A 14,331-nucleotide genomic window follows, 5' to 3' on the forward strand; every position below is an offset into this window, starting at 1 on the left:
GTGGTAGGGGGGACCTCTGTGCTGCATTTAATTCCAACACTGCATCTCATGGTTCACCTGGGAAAGAAAGCTTTCCAGAAAGCAATAAATCAATTGTATGAGTACCAGCGACATTGGTACATTAAGTCCTTAGTTTTTTTTCTTAAATTCCTGAGTCCTGAGGACACTAAAATTTATTTTTTTTTATATAGAATTGCATCGCCAAGCTTGCCTATATACCATTCACAAGATTAGTTTTAACAGGCAGGCATACGCATGTCCAATAGAATTCAAGTCAAATTCAGGCGTTTCTTGAACTTTGCAATTACATTCTGTATGCTGCAGTGCTTAGAGTTTTTGTGATACAACAGGATAATGAACCTAAGCTTGAAATAGAAAACTCAAGAGCAGATCGTTTCCTTCGCATCATGGGCTGGTACAGATTCACTCCTACTTGCACTTGGCAGGGTTAACTAAAACAAGGAAGCTGGATTTCACTGGCTAATGGTGAACAGAAGATTTCCAAAGCTTGCTTACCTATTTGTTCCCCTATACTGAATTCTACAAGCTAGAGAAATATCCGACTTTGTTTAAAATGTAAGAATATTCAACTCTGGCAAGTTTAAGGAAATTAAGTTTGGCCATGGTAATTGACTGTATTCATCACTGAGGCACCATTAATGTGAGCTCTTTAAAATTTTGATGTGAAACTTTATAAGTACCTTTCAGTAAACAAGAAAAGAGAATGGTCTGATTTTCATACATAATTTAATGATCTATAAATGAGAAACAAAAAATACTAGAAAACCTAACAGTCAGCAGTTCAGATTCAACTATTAGTAAACAGTGCATTTAATGGAATTAGGCCAGATATAACAAGTCCTTAAACAGATGTAGAATATTTTAAGTCAGAACTTGTAATAATCTGCACATTAAAAACATACACATACAATTTAAATGGAAAGTCGTTTTTAGTCTTAAATTTTAAGTTTGTTTACTAATTTTGAGAGAGAGGGAGGCATGAGCAGGGGGAGGGGAAGAAATAGAGAATCCCATGCAGGCTCCATGCTGTTAGCACGGGGCTTGAACTCATGAACTGTGGGATCATGACCTGAGCCAAAACCAAGAGTTGGATGATAAACCAACTGAGCTGCCCAGGCGCCCCATCATTTGTAGTCTCTAAAACAAAGGCATAACCAAATAGGTATTTTTTTAACTTGTCCATCTATTAATATTGATAAAGATCTTTACATGCGATTTCTTAGTTGCTTCTTGTTACATTGTACAGTTGAAGAAACTGCAACTTGAGTAATTTGTTCTGGGACTTGGGACTGACCACGTATGGCTAAGCTAAAACCTGAAGTCACTTGTTCTGTCTCCCAGCTTTCCAGAGCGTTAAACATTCTGGTATTGATAAACGAGGACATCTATGGAGACGCTCACTTTTTGACTTTTTAAAGATACATTGTAACACAATCTGAACATAACACCATTACCACTGTCCTTACCGTGACTTCTTCAATCCTTCCACACAATTTGTTTTCCTTCTCATAAAGTGATGTTTTTATTTTCTACCAGAAAACGTAGTTGAAGAGATGGAGGGTTAGAGGGTGAGACGTCTAATTCTGGCGCATCAGTTTTTACTAAATTATGTAAAATTAGGGAGTGGAGCTGGCATTAGAAGTTTCTGGTCCTGGTTGTTTATGGACACCTGGGTAGTGTGCTTTAGAGGCATCTGTGTGATATGGCGTGGGGGTTACTCAAGAGGAAGTCTGTCACTTAGAAATGCAGGAGAACTCTCTATGAAGGAAGTCACATCTGGGATGTGACAAAAGGAACAAGGACCAAGGAACAGGAAGACAAAAGGAACAAAAATCAAGGAAGGAAAACAGAAAAAGTGAAGGAATTAGAAGGATCAATGGGACCCCCCCTTAAGTTCCTCCCACTTAAAAAAAAAATGAAACTTTGTTTAATAAAAAAGATGGTCTATAATTGTTGGCATTGGCTAACTGATGCAGGGTGTTCATTCTCCATACATTCTCACGTGGTTGCAGAGTTCAATTAAAAACAAATTTTGCTCAGGCTTCAATTCTACCAGTTGTAGAGATTCTAATTCAAAACTTGGTTTTGAGTGCAGTGCCCTGGCCACCAACAAAACCTGGGCCCTTCTTTGAGATAGAAAGTATTGGGATCCTCTCCAGAACTATTAAATTAGAAACCCTGAGGTTGAGGGTTTAATGCTTAAAAAAAATCCTTGAGGAGCCCCTGGGTGGCTCAGTCCGTTAAGCCTCCAACTCTTGATTTCGGCTCAGGTCGTGATCTTGTGGTTCGTGAATTTGAGCCCCACATCAGTCTCTGAGCTGAGCGTGAGGCCCTTGCTTGGTATTCTCTCTCTCCCTCTGTCTCTGCCCCTTCTTGTTTGTGTGTGTGTGCCCTCAAAATAAGTAAATTTAAATAAATTAAACAATTCTGTGGTTCTGATTTATGCATAAATTTGAGAACCACATCTAAGGTCCTATAGTATTCACTTCAGTACTGTGGACTACTCTAATACACAGGTAGCAATAATCTAGATTAATACACAGGTAGCAGGACTGTGATTACTCTAACATGCAGGTAGCTTACTATAAGTTATTCTTTGTTTTTAATTTTTTAATGTTTTCTGAGAGACAGAGCATGGGTGGGGGGAAAGGCAGAAAGAGAGGGAGACAGAATCTGAAGCAGACTCCAGGCTCTGAGCTGTCAGCACAGAGCCCGACGGGGGGGCTCTAACCCATGGACCACAATATCATGACCTGAGGCAAAGTCAGATGCTCAACAGACTTGAGCCACCCAGGCGCCCCACTGTAGGTTATTCTAAGATGCGGGTAGCACTAAGAACCTCTGGACAAAGGGATCTCCGAACTCCAGGCCCCTAAAATTTCATTTAAATAAAGGCTGAAATTCAGTAAAAGTTAGAGTACACCCTACTTCTTGGATTTGTTTTGCTCTGTTCTACAGATTTCTCAAATAGGAATATTATTTTATCGAAGACTAAATTAGCTACTACATATAAAACATAGAATAGTGTCTGACATATAAGAAGTAAATACTCATTTTTAGTTTACTTCATTTACTGCTGTTTACTTATATTTTTGGCAAATATCTTCTGAAAATTTTACTATGAAAAAGGCTCTAAAAGTCACTTGTTAGAAAAATTTTATTTATACTTTCTAATAGGATTTATTTTATACTAATCAAAGATTCTGTTTACCTGTAATAAAATAGATTCTTGTCACGAATATTAACTCCTGTGTAAGTCAAGTAACATTATGTCCTGAGCCAGGACAATGTTATTTTGCCAGACATACGTCAGCAGTCATTTCCTTTGTAACTGATGAAGAGGGTCCAGACCATTGGAATAAGACTGTTCCCTGCTCAGCAAACTTTTGTGTCGCTGTGAGCGCTTCTATAATTACGTAAATGGATTCACTTTCCGTCAGTACTGAGTCACAGACTATAGCTAAAATATTTTGAAATAGATAATAATCTTCAAATTTATGTAAAGTATTTGACTCTAATACAGGGTGATGTGAACTCATAGCTGAGCCAAAAACTAAATTTTGATCATTGAAATTTAGATTGTTTTTGCAGATAAATATGATTTTGTCATAATTTCCTATTTTCAATGGTCTTCTAGTCTTTAACCAGATAGAAGATGTTAAATTCTGTGGATGTAAGTTTTTTTTCACCTGTAATAGCATTTGGCTGAACCATTTTGAAATCTCAAATGCTCAATTTTAAGAGAGAAGACCCCTGGCTTTTTGTTATAAATACATCAATAACTAATTTTATGACCTTGGATAAGTCATAAGCTTCAATTCTCACACAGATAAAAGGGAGAGTGAATCAGATCTCTGAAATCTTAATAGCTCTGTGTCTGTGTATCCATCCAGGCTCCACCTAGGAAATAGACTGAGAGAAAGTTACAGAACGTTGCAAGTAATTTTGAAAGGGGAATGGTCTGTGGGAGGCAGGTTTCTCACTGCTGGAGTAGCAGTTGCCGATAAGCAAAGAGAAGACTAGAATGATCTGTGTGTGAACCCACGTTTTACTTAATGGAGATACTGTTGGATGCATGTAGAAAGGTGCACAGAGGTAGGCACACACATCAGTTAGCTCACACACAGTTCTGTGCTCCGTGAGTGGGGAGGGCTTAGAAGCCACCGGACGTGGTGCCCAGACGTTAGTTAATACCATTCTGTGTTCAAAGCAATTAAGATTTCTTTGGAAAATGGCTGGGTCCTAGGACTGGGGCGATAGCTATATAACAGCCTGGCACATCTGAGTTTGCCAGAAAGTAAGGAAGCTCTCAAATCCCACCATTGTGGGGTTATGTCCAAGGCACTCAGGAGCTTTTTGAAAGAGCTTCTGATGGCCAAATATGTAATAATTTGAGCAACACAATTAGACTAATATTATATTGTACCCAAAATGTACAGTAAATATCCTTAAGCCTATGCTGATACAAAGAAATGACTGAATAAATAGAGAAAAGACAAACCTCTCCTGTAAAAGAATTATAGTTTATATAAACACTCCAGTCTCCGGGGGTAGGGGGGGAAAGAACTCTCTGCTCCTTAGGTGTGGGCTGCTAGGGATGTCCTGCCAAAAAATACTGTGTGGAAAGGGCAGGAAAAGTACAGTGATTAAACCGACAAACACGGTCTCAGCCAAGTGATCACGATTGACATGAATAAGTCACGTCTGTAGCGTGTACCCTTGATAAATGACAAACACAGCATGTTACCTCTGTGGTCTTCTCCCACCCTCCCCCCCCCCTAGAAAAAAAGTAACCCCAACTAAGCCATCAGAAAACAGTTCCGAAACTGGGATTTTAAAAAATACCTACAAAACACCTGACTGATATACTCCAAAACTGTCACGGTCATCAAAAACAAAGTTTGGGGCACTTGGCTGGCTCCGTCAGTTGAGCATCCGACTGCAGCTCAGGTCATGATCTCGCGGTCAGTTGGTTCAAGCCCCGTGTCGGGTTCTGTGCTGACAGCTCAGAGCCTGGAGCCTGCTTCAGATTCTGTGTCACCCTCTCTCTCTGCTCCTCCCTTGCTCATGCTCTGACTTTAACTCTCAAAAAAAAAAACACTAAAAAAAATAAAAACCAAGTTTGAGAAACTGTCCTATCAAAAAGCCTATGGACACGTGACCAGTAAATATGGGCTATCCTGGATGGCAGGCTGAAGCAGTAAAAATGCAGAAAGACCCTGGGTATCAGCTAGAAAATCTGAATATGAATTTCAAATCAAAATAGTATTCAATATTGATTAGTTGTGACAAATGAACCGTAATATATTTTCAAAATAGAAACTGGGGTAGGTGGAAACTAATGTATCACCAGTTTTTCTAAAAATCTAAAAACATTCCAAAATTTTTATTAAAATTTAGTATTTTTTTTCAATTTTTTTTAACGTTTATTTTTGAGACAGACACAGCATGAACGGGGGAGGGGCAGAGAGAGAGGGAGACACAGAATCGGAAGCAGGCTCCAGGCTCTGAGCCATCAGCCCAGAGCCCGACGCGGGGCTCGAACTCGCGGACCGCGAGATGGTGACCTGAGCCAAAGTCAGACGCTTAACCGACTGAGCCACCCAGGTGCCCCTAAAATTTAGTATTTTAAATTTGACTAAGGATTTATGATGTAGTCAGTATTTTGCAAGATGATACCAAAATTTTTTCTGGATGTTTATTTTTTAAAAATGTCTGTTTATTTTTGAGTGTGAGAATGCAAGGCACAGGGGTAGCAGAGAGAGAGGGAGACACAGAATCTGAAGCAGGCTTCAGGCTCTGGGATGTCGGCACAGAGCCGGACATGGGGCTCGAACTTCTGAAGACTGAGATTGTGGCCTGAGCCAAAATCAGATGCTTAACCACCTGAGCCACTGGAAAAAAACTGTTTTTTTTGTTTTGTTTTGTTTTTTGTTTTTTTGCAAAGACCTTATTTTTGGGTTTTTATGCTTTTCAGACTTCAAAGATAAGACATTGGCACTGTCTCAGATACTGGCTTCGTAATATACATGGGGGTGGCTGAGAATTCTAGTTCGGTGTTTCAGAGGTTTCTGTAGGTATCCTGATATGTTCCTCTAAAGAACGTGATTCCAGAGTGCCAAAACTGTCACTCTAGGATTGCAGAGACATTGGGGGATGTGGAGTAAGAGGAGCCGTGTGCGGATGTGGAACACTTTCTGCAAGGACGGCCCATGTTTCTTTTTTTTTCTTTTTTTTTTTTTTTCAACGTTTATTTATTTTTGGGACAGAGAAAGACAGAGCATGAACGGGGGAGGGGCAGAGAGAGAGGGAGACACAGAATCGGAAACAGGCTCCAGGCTCTGAGCCATCAACCCAGAGCCCGACACGGGGCTCGAACTCACGGACCGCGAGATCGTGACCTGGCTGAAGTCGGACGCTTAACCGACTGCGCCACCCAGGCGCCCCAGACGGCCCATGTTTCTATTTTGAACTGCTCTCACGACCGTCTTCTTAATAATTTGGCTTTTGTTAACCATGTTTTTTTTTTTTTTTTTTTTTTTTGCTTCAGAGGAGTGACATCTTTGCGACTGCGAAGATTAGCTGCTAAACTGAACGGTGATAATGGAGAATTAAGCAAAAATACTGAATTCTTGGGATGAGCTATCTTTTGATATTAGAAAAAAACCCCAACTAATTTTGCTGGCTCGTTTAAAGTAACAGGGCACGGTTGGTTTGCCGGAATGTTTTCTACATGCCTGTGTCTTTCCTTCCCAGCTGACAGCTCTTGACTTCACCTTTCTCTCCAGACAGCCTGCCGACTATCTTAGTCTCTCTCCACACCCCTCACTTTCTCTACACTCTCCCTCAGGGAAGCTGAAATGTCAGCTTTGACTCTGGAAAAGATGCATTCACCATCGGCTCATTTCTCCTTTATGCCATTCTTCACTATGTTGTTTGCCTGTGCATATGCAATTAATCCAACTGTAAGAAAGGACTGTGGTCGTTATTTTTAGTTGCCTTCTCCCCTAATCCAGTTGAGACCTCTCCCAGAATCATCCAGAGAGGAAAACTTATCTCTGATTCCCCTGCCTGCCCCCTACTCATTAAAACCACAACAAAACAAGACCGCTTGCAAACTTCCAGTGGCTCTGTTCCAAATGATGGGGGAGACGTTAAAGTTTAACCCATTCCTCCAAACTAGGTGCTGCTCTACCTAACAGATGAGAAGTTGAGGGAATAGTTGCATATTACTGTAAAAATAAGTGTATCCTAGTTTATGATGGAGGAAACGTCCTTTTCCTTTTTAGTAGGAAGGATGGTTTCTGGGAGTGTGGGCTTTTGATAATCAATGTTAAGTTCCCCCTAACACCCAGTCAGTTTCTAATGGGGTCTCTGTGATTGTACATATAGAATAGCATTCAGTATTTTAAATCCTTATTGTTACCCTCACAGAATCGCAGAGCCTCCTTAATTTTGTTTGAAAATCCAATGAGACCCCTTCCTCCAGGGGGGTTGGAGGGTCCAGTCTTATCTGGGATCGCAATGGAGCCTAGAACAGACAAAGCTGTCGCTTAGCCTAGAGATAGGAATGTCCAGGGGGAAAGTCACAGAGGGGTGGCCAATAGATAGGGGGCAAGGGGAGAGTAATATTGATGAAAATTAAGTTCAGAAATGAAGATCAGTTATTAGAAAAGGATCCCTTCATAGGAGTTATTAGACATCTGAATAGAATCCAGTGAAGAATCCACTAGACAAATGTGGCTGACCAGGGACATTAAACTTAAGGGGTGGGGGGTCACCATTCATAGGATTAGGCAAAAGAAGCTACTATTTGACATGTTGTATCTATGAGCATCAAGAGAAAGTCCTCCTGCCCAAATTACAGAAGATAGAAACCAGTGTTAATAACAGCTTCCTAGTGCACAGGGCACTCTTCTGGAGGAAACAGACATGGTCTCTGACACACGAGCAGATCCTTCATTCTGCAATAAAATATTGGAGCCACCGCCTTGTATATGATAGCCAGAAATGATGTGAGAAAGAGAACATACTTAGTTGCAGTTAGAAAAGAAATTTAATGATGCAAGCATAGACGATAGTAACTAAGCCAAAACTTGAAATCTGAAACCTCTTTTTATTAAGGAAAACATTAATTGGTATTCTGTGAAGTTCTAGATTCCAACAACTGCTTCCTCAGTAAGTGTGACAAGGTTATTAAGGCTGATGTGAAATTACTCCCAACTGTTAAAAAAAAAAATGTTTATAGATTTAACATAAAACATTTGAAGGTTTTGTGGGGTTTTTTTCCATTTGGAAATTTGGCAAATAAATTGCCAATTCTTTCTATAGATATTGTCCCATAATGAAAACACATTCAAACAAGAGCTGTGTAGGAGATCTAGAAGTATATACAATGCCATGTAACATAAAGAATCCTTCAACTCTCCTGGAATGATGTAGGTTAAAATCAAACTAGCCAGCTGTCTCCAGTATCACAGTTGACAGCTGGGGGATAGGTTGTTGCTGTATTCCTTATGTCAAGAAATCTCCCTCTTCTAACAGTGGAAGTTTTCCATTCAAACAAAGCATTTTGTGTAGCTCAGTGAATAAAATGCATACAAACTGATTACTTTGAAGCTGGTAAGGGTGAGGGGTATCTTTTTTTTTTTTTTTTTACCACTTTGCCTCCTCATCAGCCTCTGCGGTGGCCCCAAGTAACTCTGGGGAATTCTAGGGTTTTCTGGAATATAATTTAAAAAACGCTGGTGTAACTACATCTACATAACCTTCAGCTTCCAAATTGCTGCACTCTTGTATTAACAATTAGTTAATTGTTAATTGGAAGCCATAGGGAAATCACTGAACTTCTCCCCACCCCACTAATTTTACTGAGGAAAAGTGGCACGTGGTAAAAATGCAAATAGCAAAAAAAAAAAAAAAGGTAACAATGAGGCTGCTTCCCATATTTCCCTGTTGTATTTCCCCCGATATATTATGTTTCTTACAAATATTTCCAAAATAGTTGATGCATATACCTGCACACGTGTGTATCCACATGCCCCTTTTTTATACAATTGAAAGTAAAATGCATACAGATGTGCACTTTGCTTTCTGCACCTAAGAATAACCATTAGAGTTCTCTCTATATTTGAGTATATACTTTCATTAAACATTGCATGAAACTTCAATATTTGAATGTCAGTATTTTATCGATCAGTAATAGACTCTTTATTAGATTAAGATATTCATACATTATTTAATGGCCATCTTTACAGAGATATTTGCAAATGTGTGCAAACACTTATATATGATGGAGTCCCGGGGTGGAAATGCTGGGGAGTTACTGCAGAATTGCCCTTCTGTGAGCCATGGAGACCAACATTGACCATGGTCTGAAAGGGACCAGACTTCCCCTTCCTCCATCACATGCTATGTCATCACATCTATTTATCTTTGTCAGAGATTTGAAAACACTGCATCATTTTTTATTTTAATTTGAATTCCTTAATAGCTTGTAGATCATATTTTTATATATTTCAAAACCATTTTATTAACTTTCTATAAATTGCCTGTTCATAGTGGTAACCAATTTTCTAATTAATTTCTAAGAACCTTTCTAAAATTTAGGAAGCTGCTCCTTTTTTATATGGTTTGGAGAAAAGTCTAAAGTTTTCTATTTTTTAAGTTGTATTTATGAATTTACATTCTTTGGCTTCTGACTTTGATGTAAATGCTAATTGTGAGTTCTTTCTAATGTGAGACATATATACACACACGCTGTCTGGTGGCCTAGATAAAATGCATCATTAAAACAGAATTTTCCTTTGTTTCTAGGAGAACAATACATATCTTTAGTCATGTGTTTCTTGCGTTTCAGTAATGAGGGACATGTAGGCTTATTTTTTCCTTTAATCATGGTTGTCGGGAATTTCACAGTCAAATTGAATAGTCTAATTTGTATTTGCCACCATTTTTAGTAAATTTTATCCTCCACAGTAGACTTTTCATTGTAGCTTCATATTTTATTGGACAACTTAAAAATATTGCCATTTTGTGGGTTTGTGTATAGATTCCAATTGATATGGGGTGTGTTGTGTGTATGTATCAGTCAGCCAGGGTTGGGGGGAGACAGGATCCGTTCTAAGAAGCCATGAAGTTATTAAACTAGACAGAAATATTAAGAATTTTCCTTGTAATTAGAAGTACGTTGGGGCGCCTGGGTGGCGCAGTCGGTTGAGCGTCCGACTTCAGCCAGGTCACGATCTCGCGGTCCGTGAGTTCGAGCCCCGCGTCGGGCTCTGGGCTGATGGCTCAGAGCCTGGAGCCTGTTTCCGATTCTGTGTCTCCCTCTCTCTCTGCCCCTCCCCCGTTCATGCTCTGTCTTTCTCTGTCCTAAAAATAAATAAACGTTGGAAAAAAAAAAAAGTACGTGTGTTCTGGATGTCTATCTCTAGTAAACTGCCAGAAAAGAACAATATGTCCTCATTTACGATGTTGGGAGTTGATGGGCTGAACTAGGTGGTTGTCACATGTGTCCCCTCATGCAGTCGCAGCTGAAGGTGGTGCCATCAAAAAAACTCTGGTGACCTTCTGTCACTTGTATTGGGATGGCTGACTGAGCAGGGACGGTCCTCTGTGACCCCCTCAGGGGACGAGCTTGACCTCCTCTACAGCCTGACCATCTCCACAAAGGTGGGTTTCTTACATGGTGGCATAGAATCCCAAGAAATTCAAGGGCAGAAAACCTAGATCTTGATTCTCCAAGGGATGGCCATGAAAGGATTTGGGACCATCTTTAATCTCAGATACCATGCAGTAAGGGTGCATTACTTTTGGATAAGTTTCTTAGGAATATATACTGTGTGGGTATATATATACATAAATATAGATCCATGGACGTTCTGTGCTCCGCCATATGTAATTCTGTGCATGTGGTACCACTGCACTAATGGCATGTCCTACCCTTCATCCCCTCCTCACCACTGAACCAGCTGGCTATCGTAATCCCCTGTATATCTATCTAGATGTAGATCTATTTGGAAATAGACACAGAACAATATGTTTTAGGTGAGATTGCTTAAGTATTACTGATATAATGGTAACTTTAATGCAGTGGTGTAAGAACTTTTTATCCGGGGAATTGCTGGGATGGTATAATTCTTTGAGGAGGGGGCTCAGCAGGGAATGTATCTAAATGCTCACATAATCACGGAAATTTTGAGTATGGTAAAAATTTATGGATGATCTGCAGTGATACAGACGCCAGTGGTTGCACTCAGACGGATGTGACGTGCAGTCCTGGCTCTGGTCTCATTTGCCGGGAGCCTCTGAACGCCGTCAGCTTCCGTTTCTCCTCCTGTGCCAGGGTTGCCTGTCTATCGCAGCATAAAAAAAATACCCCAAAGCTTGGAGGCTGCAAACAACAAAGGTTTATTATGTCTGTGGACTGTGTGGGTTACCTGAAAGCTTTTTCTACCAATCTCCCTTAAATTTGCTTGGACGCTGCTGGCTGGCCTGAGCCCTGGTTCAGCTAGGATGGCTGAATTGTCTGCAGTCTGCACGTGGTCTTGCGTTGCAAACTTCCTCACCGCATGGCGATCTCTGGGTCCCCAATAGTGCAAAGGCGGAGATAGCAGTCCTGTTGAAATCTGGGCCCTGCGACGCACATGATGTTGCTTCTCCCGCCATCCGCTGATTAATAGACCAGGTTCACGGTGGGGCGAAAGAGGCCGCACTTCCTGGTGGCAGGAATTGCAAATGATACATAGCCATATTTCCTCTTCTGGAGGCCCTAAAACCTCAAAATGTCAACAAAAAATAATATACGTGTTTAACGCAGTGCCTAGATTTTCAATACGTTTTCCAACATAAAACTTTGGCTGTTCTTAGCATTTGTGATTGCTATTTCCTGAGGACTTCTCAGTGACCAGTCCCTGACACGTTCAGAGTTTGTAATGAGGCTGCAGGAGGCACAGCTGTATTCTCCTGACAGTGGCTCTGGTTGGTATGAGTTTCAAATGGACCTTTAAAGTTAAAGGTGATTGCGTTCGGGACTACCACCTTCCCTGTTCCTATGGCTGGTTTCCTCCTTTACTGCTCCTCATTTTTCTGTATAAGTGCATATTCCCACCTAACATAAGTACGTCTTCATTTGTTTATTTTCTCTCTGCTTCACGAGATAAGGAAGTCTGTATGCTTGCTTTCCTTTTGGAACCTCAGGGACGAGAAACTGATGTCTGTCGGGTTGAAGGGGTGAATGAATGCTTCCACCAGTTGCAAAACCCATACCCTGTTAACAAAGAGTGGGGCAAGCAGTTGAGTATGACTGACATTGGTTTTATAATAAGGCTGAGTGAGCAAAACTTGTTTAACCTCAGTAGCTTTTTTTTTTTTTTTTTCTTGGCTGAAATTTATATTTCTGAGAGTCTGCCCCACCTCCCAGGGCGGGGGGAAGGGGGGGTGGGGCGGAAAACAACACCTACAGACCAGCTTACCATTCCTTTATCAGCATTTTAAACATTCCTGAAGTACAGCAAAATGCATTATAACCTCAGCTAACTTTTTTTTTAATATTGTGTTTTTAGCTCTTGGCTCAATGTCCCAGAACTTACATTCAAGAAATCCTACCAATCCTAACATGCCTTCTGAGGCTCCTCTGAAATACTGTAGAATAATAACTGATTTCTCTTACAAACTTGTTTAAGGAGTCAGATTTAGAATAATTGTTTCTGAGTATCTATGAATGATGGTACTTTGTTATGAAGGACTTGGTTGTGTATCGTAGTTAATTTGAAAATCAGCGTGGATTGCTTTACTTAAAATCCAAAGTGTAAACCTAAGAGGCTTCACGAGGACATAAGATTATTTAAAAAAAACATTCTCAGTGGCAAACACTGTTTTACTAAAATCTGTCTCTTTAGATGGGAGAAAATGACCTAACGCAGAATGAGATTTCAAGACCAATATTGTATGAGTACCGTTTAAATCTGTTGTATTTAGTGGACACAAGTGAAGATAATTAAACTTTTGAATGTCAATTAGACCTTTTAATTAATAAACATTGAACCTTTTTGTAAAGAACATAATGTAAATATATACTTTTTTTTTTCCCATGCATTTTTATTCCTAAGGGGTCTGGTGGGTTCTTTGAAAGTAAAAATGGTCTTTAGAGCCTGCCTTTCTGGCATAATTAATATTATGCTGAAACAGTTCTTTCCGTTTATAAATGTATTTATCTTACTTTATTTGAAAATAAAGCAATGAGGGAGGAAGGTAGGGCCTAAACAATTATCTGCATTTTTCAGGCAGAACTGCTGAGGTTCAGAGAATCTGTCACACATGCAAGGTGCACAGCTGGTGAGTAGTGGAACTAAGACTAGAGTCTGGGTGGTCTACCTTCTGCTCCATGAACTCCCCGACCATAACCACCACCTCTACAGGCACAACAGTCATACTCAGATTCCGTAAACTCCCCTCAAGACCCCTATGAAGAAGGTGCCATTAGCCTCATTTTTCAGATGGAAAGATTGAGGTTACAAGGGGGCACATAGCATGCCCTAAGGTCGTAGAGCTAACAAGTGGCCGAGTGGGTAAGTGAGCCACAGAAGTTTGTGCCTGTGATACATGATCTTTCCTTTATGCTGCTTACTCTTCCTTGGTATGTTACGGGAATGTTCACTTCTCTTCGTGTTTCCAGCAGCTTACCAGAACCATGGTTCCGCTAAGATTGAGGGCTTGAGCGTGTATGGACTTGTGTATGTACCGTCTCTATGTAACCTCATTCCTTCTGGTTATCCCTCTCTCTCCTGGTTTTTTTTGTTTTTAAGCTCTGTACCAACTGGTACCAAATGGAAAATATCGATGTGCTATGGTGACATTTGCTCCTTTCCAAGTTCAAGGTGCTCACATTTTTATTCTGAATGAAATTATCGCATTGATTTTTCAAATCCTATAAAGTATGAAGCCTAGGACAGTGTGAGAATCCACCCTAGGAGCAAGGACTTTAAAATGATTTGTGACTGCTCTTCAAATGGAACAGAGGGGGGTTAGGAAGTATTTCCTGTAAGGATGATGCTGATTTTCATCGTTGTAAAAAATCTTGCCAGAATTGAAGCTATATTCATTCTTCACAAGCCAAAATACCTTCGTCATATATATGGGTGCTAAGAATTTTTTTTAACTCATCTTTCTGAGAGCTTATTTGGCCAAGAATTAGAAATAGACTGCATTTGTGAATAAGTGGATATCTGCTCCAATTCCTTGGTTCAAATTCCGTTGAAGACAGAATGAAATAGAGCACCCATAGTTCTGTTCTGGGGGCTGTGGATT

General features: G+C 40.2%; 1 protein-coding gene across 4 annotated transcripts in view; it reads left to right on the forward strand.

Moving 5' to 3' along the window:
- The window catches only part of PCDH15 (protocadherin related 15), a 1,549,353-nt gene that overhangs the window by 80,721 nt on the left and 1,454,301 nt on the right, over positions 1-14,331 (forward strand). The window lies entirely within an intron of this gene.

The sequence above is a fragment of the Felis catus genome, chromosome D2 (genome assembly GCF_018350175.1).
Source record: "Felis catus isolate Fca126 chromosome D2, F.catus_Fca126_mat1.0, whole genome shotgun sequence".
Classification (NCBI taxonomy): Eukaryota; Metazoa; Chordata; class Mammalia; order Carnivora; family Felidae; genus Felis; species Felis catus.